General features: G+C 43.3%; 1 pseudogene; it reads left to right on the plus strand.

Moving 5' to 3' along the window:
• Nucleotides 1–971: 971 nt before the first annotated feature.
• Nucleotides 972–2,388, plus strand: LOC124676031 (annotated as a pseudogene).
• Nucleotides 2,389–6,541: the final 4,153 nt, after the last annotated feature.

Below are 6,541 nucleotides of genomic sequence, written 5' to 3' on the forward strand. Positions count from 1 at the left end.
ATAATCTACTCCTTTCCATTTATATTAATTGACTTAATGTTGTCTAGATATATATGTATCTAATCAATAAACATGTCTAGATATATATTTATCTGAAAATAGTTGAGTTAATTAATTTGGATCGGATGAAGTGTATATTATAACATTGATATAAAATTGGTAAAGTTAGGAAGTATTTTCATTGCGACTCAGAGGTTGAGGCGGTATTTCCTTTTTGAACAATAAATATGATTCTAAATTTATTTATTATGTACTATATAATTGAGATATTTTTGTTCAATTTGTGTGATTAAAATTTATCTTGAAATGACGTGCCCCTTGTCGTTCATAGGAACGGAGATGGTAGTGAGTATATTTTAGAATCACATATCTCGGAAATTTAATTCGGCTCTGATACGTTAGTTTAATTGCGATGCATGCATGCTGACCTAAATTCTCTATAATACATGCACTCTCTCCATTAAAAAAATGCTACTGTAGATATATCCATATCTAAAAAAGTTAAGCATCTTAACTTAGAACTGAGGGAGTAGTACTGTCATAATTCTTCTATTTTTAATAATCTGCAGAATCTTAATTTAATAGTCTTTTCCGTATCCCTATATCGTCAATTTGACATATATAATTCAAATTATATAATATAAAAATTATATCATTAGAAACTAGAATATCTAAATTTTCTAATAATATAATTTTTATAACATATAACTAATGCTAACTTGATTAAATTTGCGATCTATAGGTACGCGCACGCCTAATAAACTGTGAGAGAGGGAGTACAAGATTTATGTAACATTTATTTTCTAGTATTAGTGCATATTATACCATGATCTCTCGTCATTAATTATAGACATGCATGATATTAACTATGATATCTCTATTTTTGTCTATCTATATATTGCGACTGTGATTCTCAATCTGAGCAACACAACAAGTGTAGAAGTACTGGTACAGTACAGAGGCAAAATTCAATGGCGGTCCACTCGATGGAGTCTGTGGCCTTTGTCGCGGTGCCCTTCCCGGCGCAGGGCCACCTGAACCAGCTGATGCACCTCTCCCTGCTGGTCGCATCGCGGGGATTATCCGTGCACTACGCAGCGCCGGCGGCGCACGTCCGGCAGGCGCAGGCGCGCGTGCACGGCTGGGACCCCAAGGCGCTCGCCTCCATCCAGTTCCACGACCTCGACGTCTCCACCTACGAGTCCCCGGCCCCCGACCCGACCGCCGCGTCTCCCTTCCCCAGCCACCTGATGCCCATGTGGGAGACCTTCACCGCCGCCGCGCGCGCCCTCTCGCCGTGCTTCTCGAGCATCTGTCAGCAACCCACCGTCGTGTGGTCGTCGTGTACGACAACATGAACGCCTTCGCCGCCGTCGAGGCGTCGCGGCTGAGCAACGGCGAGGCCTTCGGGCTGCAGTGCGTGGCCATCTCGTACAGCATGGGGTGGCTGGACGGTGAGCACAAGCTGCTGCGCGACCACGACCTCCACTTCCTCCCCATCGACGCGTGCACGACCAAGGAGTTCACGGAGTACGTCTTCCGGACAACGGGGGAGGTGCGGGACAGGGGAGTCGTGCCCTCGTCCGGCCTCGTCATGAACACCTGCCGCGCGCTTGAGGGCGAATTCATCGACGCCATCGCCGACCACACGGAATTCAAGGAGAAGAAGCTCTTTGCCGTCGGGCCGCTCAACCCGCTGCTGGACGCGAGAGCCCAAACGCCGGGGAAGACGCGCCACCACTGCATGGACTGGCTCGACAAGCAGCCAGAGGCATCGGTCCTCTACGTCTCCTTCGGGACGACGACGTCTTTTCGGGTTGAGCAGATTGCGGAGATGGCCGCGGCGATCAAGGGCAGCAAACAGAGGTTCATCTGGGTACTGCGCGACGCCGACCGGGCCGACATATTCGCAGAGTCGGGCGGCGAGAGTCCCTACGAGAAGCTGCTGTCCGAGTTCACTAGAGAAACCAAGGGGACGGGACTGGTGATCACCGGTTGGGCGCCGCAGCTGGAGATTCTGGCGCACGCTGCCACGGCGACGTTCATGAGCCACTGCGGCTGGAACTCCACCATGGAAAGCTTAAGCCACGGCAAGCCGATCCTCGCCTGGCCAATGCACTCCGATCAGCCGTGGGACGCGGAGTTTCTCTGCAAGTACCTCAAGGTCGGCCTTCTCGTGCGACCATGGGGGAAGCACAGTGAGGTGGTACCGGCGGCGGCCATCCAGGGCGTGATCGAAGAGGCGATGGTCTCAGACAAAAGGATGGCAATGCGGCATCGGGCGAAGGTTCTTGGCGAGGCTATTCGTGCCTCCGTAGCAGATGGCGGCTCCTCGAGCAAAGCCCTTAATGACTTCGTTGCTTACATCACGAGGTGATTGTGTACGGCGACTGACTCGATAGTGGGTGGTGCCTTTGTGCCTAGGATTCTCTAATGTTATTTCGGCGTTAATAGGACGCTATAGTATTTTTGGATATGTCACGCTACATCATTTCGGGGCTATAGCGTGCTATAGCGCGCTCACGCTAATAGCGTATTTTTTGGCCGACGCTATTTTATTATAGCGCGCTATTTTTTCCTTGGTTTGAATAGGTGTTCGGCCCGAGCCTATCCAACAACGAACAGGTGTTCGGCCCGAGCCTATCCAACAACGGTCTCGCTCCGCTCGTTAGAAGTTAGTCTCCCTTTAGCAGTGGTAGAGCTAGCTCGAACTTGGAGCCTGGGCAAAGTCTTCATACATTTTCATTAAGTAGCGTTTGCCCACAAGGTTATCTACTTTAATCAACAATGGCATGCTAATATAATAAGGAAGTGCACCAGCTTAGCCCGGACAGCTGCCCGGGCATGCCGGGCCGTGGCTCCGCCACTGCCCTTTAGCATAAATTTAGATCACAATATGACAAATTTCACTTTGAGATAAATTTCATATTATAGCATGAACTTTAACAATTTTCTAAACAACAAACAAAACATTTGTTGGCATCAATAAACAGGTATACCAACCAAGATCGAGCAAATCTCAAATTTCGCAACATGAAGTGGCTTTGTCATCATATCAGCATGATTATCATGAGTACTTATCATGCATACCTTTAGTTTACCTTGAACAACAATGTCGCGAACATAATGGTACTTGATATCAATGTGCTTTGTTCTCTCATGGAACATTTGATCTTTAGTATTTGATCTTTAGTAAGGTATATTGCACTTTAACTGTCACAAAACAAGTTAATGCAAGAATCACCTCCACAAAGCCCAGCATATAAATCTTTCAACAAAACAGACTATTTACAAACTTCATCAATAGCCATATATTCTGCTTCGATTGTCGATTGGGCAACAACAGGTTGTAATGTTGCCTTCCAACTCACAACATATCCACCAATAGTAAACACATAACCTGTGAGGGACCTTCTCTTATCCAAGTCGGCAGCAAAATCTGAATCCACATAGTCAGTGAGTCCATCACCGGTCTTGCCGAACTTCAAGCAAGTTTAAGATGTGCCACGAAAGTACTTGAAAATCCACTGAACAACTTTCTAATATTCTTTACCAGGATTAGCCATGTATCGACTGACCAAACTCATAGCATATGACAAATCAGGGTGAAAAGAAACCATGGCATTCATCAAGGAACCAACAACACTAGAATATGGAACTCGTGACATGTACTCAATATCTCCATTAGTACTAGAACATTACAATGCTGAGAATTTGAAGTGAGGAGCAATAGTTGTACTAACAGACTTTGCATCATGCATATTAAAACGTTGAAGGACTTTCTTAATGTAATTTTGCTAACTAAGAAATAACACACTAGATTTTCTTTCTATTATAATTTCCATACCTATTATTTTCTTAGCAGCACCAAGATCCTTCATGTCAAATTCGCTACTTAATTGTGCTTTCAAAGTAGTGATATCTTTCTTGCTCTTGGCAGCAATCACATATCATCAACATATAACACCAAATATATAGGTGATTCATTAACAAACTTGATGTAAACACAACTATCAAGCTATCATACTGAGATCTCTTAAAATCATGTGCAAGGATAAATGAATTAAACTTTTGTACCACTGTTTCAGACCATAAAAGGACCTCTTTAACTTCTAAACAAGACCCTCCTTACCAGGCACAACAAAACCTTCATGCTGGTCCATGTATATGTTCTCCTCAAGTTCTTCATGCAGAAAAACAATCTTCACATCTAACTGCTCAAGCTCAAGATCACGCACAGCCACAATACCAAAGAATGCACGAATGAAGCTATGCTTCACAACCGGAGAGAACACATCATTATAATCAATACCTGGAATTTGGCTGAAATCTTTTGCTAATAACCTTGCATTAAACCTCGGAGGCTCATTAGGAGACAAACCTTCCTTTCTTTTAAATGTCCACTTACAACGGAGAACCTTCTTTTGTTTAGGCAAACGCACAACATCCCATGTACCATTTTTGTCAAGCGGTTGCATCTCCTCTTGCATAGCAGAAATCCACTTCTCGCGGTCAATGGATGCAACGGCCTCAACATATGTAGCAGGTTCAGTATCATGCTCCACCTCTTCAGCACAATTTAAAGCATAATGAAAAAGATTACACTCTTCAATTAAACGAGGATGTGGACCTTTGTTATGCCTCGATCTATCAGCATCAATGAAACTATTTGTTCGCTGCAAAACAAGTGATGAGTGTTGAACAACAATGTTATCAATTTCAGCAACATCATTTTATTTCTCCTCCACGTACTCCACCTGCACGCTAATACTTTTTTGCTCATCATTAGAAACATCTGAAAAATCAGTAGCATCAGAAACATCTGTAGATGAACTCTTATAAAACATGACAACCTCATTAAAGACAACATTCTTGCTATGCAAAACTTTCTTAGTTTCAGGATTTCATAACTTGTATGCCTTAAATCCTGAACCATAACCAAGAAACACACACTTAACAGCCCTAGGCTCCAGCTTTCCATTATCAACATGTGCATAAGCAGTGCAACCGAAAACGCTCAACTGTGAATAATCAATAAGTGAACCAGACCCTACCTCAATAGGAGTTTTCTTATCAAGCAGAATGCAAGGTGACATGTTTATCAAGCAACAAGCGGTGGAGGCTGCTTCAGCCCAAAAACGTCTATGCATACCAGCATTGGAGACCATGCAACGAGCCTTGGAGATTATGGTTTTGTTCATCCTCTCAGCCACACCATTCTGTTGAGGAGTGTATGGGATGGTGTGGTGCCTAATAATGCCTTCATCGCTTCAGTAATCATTAAAAACAGTGAAACAAAACTCCATACCATTGTCAGTACGAACCAATTTAACTTTCCTTTTCGTTTGCTTCTCTACCATAACTTTCCACTTTCTAAAAGCATCAAAATCATCAGATTTATGTTACAGAAATAAAGACCACACTTTTCGGTAGTAATCATTAATGATAGTGAGCATGTAATTTGCACCACCAAGAGAAGTCTTGCGGGAAGGTCATCACACACAAGCATGCACACAATCTAAAATCCCTTTAGTGGTATGAATGAAAGCATTGAATTTAACTCTTTTATGCTTACCAAAATTGCAGTGTTCACAGAACTCAAACTTACTTAAATTGCAGCCATCTAGCAGGTCTCTCATGTGCAATTCTGCCATCCCATATTCACTATAATGTCCAAGACGCTTATGCCACAGATTAGTTTTACCGGGTTCATCAGGAATAACAGCAGCAGAAATACCAGAGAAAGTGCTACCTCTAAGAACATAAAATTTTGCAGAATTCATATCACCAATCATGTCAACGAGAGAACGTTTTGATACCTTCAGAACTCTGTGAGAACCAGAGTGTTCGTACCCATCAACATCAAGGGTACTGAGAGAGATCAAATTTTTGGCCATGCAAGGAAAGGGTCTCACATCCGTCGGTGTGTGTGTCATGCCATCATGCATCTTGATCCGAATGGAGCCAATGCCCACGGTTATCTCCCATACGCACAACATCTCTACCCTGCATAAACTCATAAGAACTGAATCAGTCTTTGTTACCGAACATGCAAAATCAAGTATCCACTCGTCATTACCAGAAACACAACCGGCAAACACAACTAGGCAATCATCATCAGAATTATCACTAGAAACAACACCAGCCTTACCATCACCATCATATTTGTTTTTCGGTTGGTATGTACCGTTTCTTTTCTCCTTGTTCTGCAACTTTCAACAATCATGAATATTGTGGTTAGTTTTCTGACAATACTTGCAAAAATTACTATCTCGTCCCTTGGATTTTGAGTGACATCTGTCGGTCTTGCTCTTATCTTTGTTTTTGTTGTTGTTTTCTGTACTCGGTCCTGCCTCGGACCTGCAGTGCTTCTACCTTAGATGACGAACCCTCTGCCTACACCATAGATTTCATCTTTTCCTTCTACTGGAGGGCCTCGTAAACTTCGGCAAGGGTTAGTTGAAAGATCGAGATGTCGCCTAGAGGGGGGGGTGAATAGGCAATTACAAACTCTTGCGGATTTGTCTTGTAAGAATGCGGA

The sequence above is a fragment of the Lolium rigidum genome, chromosome 7 (genome assembly GCF_022539505.1).
Source record: "Lolium rigidum isolate FL_2022 chromosome 7, APGP_CSIRO_Lrig_0.1, whole genome shotgun sequence".
Taxonomy (NCBI): Eukaryota; Viridiplantae; Streptophyta; class Magnoliopsida; order Poales; family Poaceae; genus Lolium; species Lolium rigidum.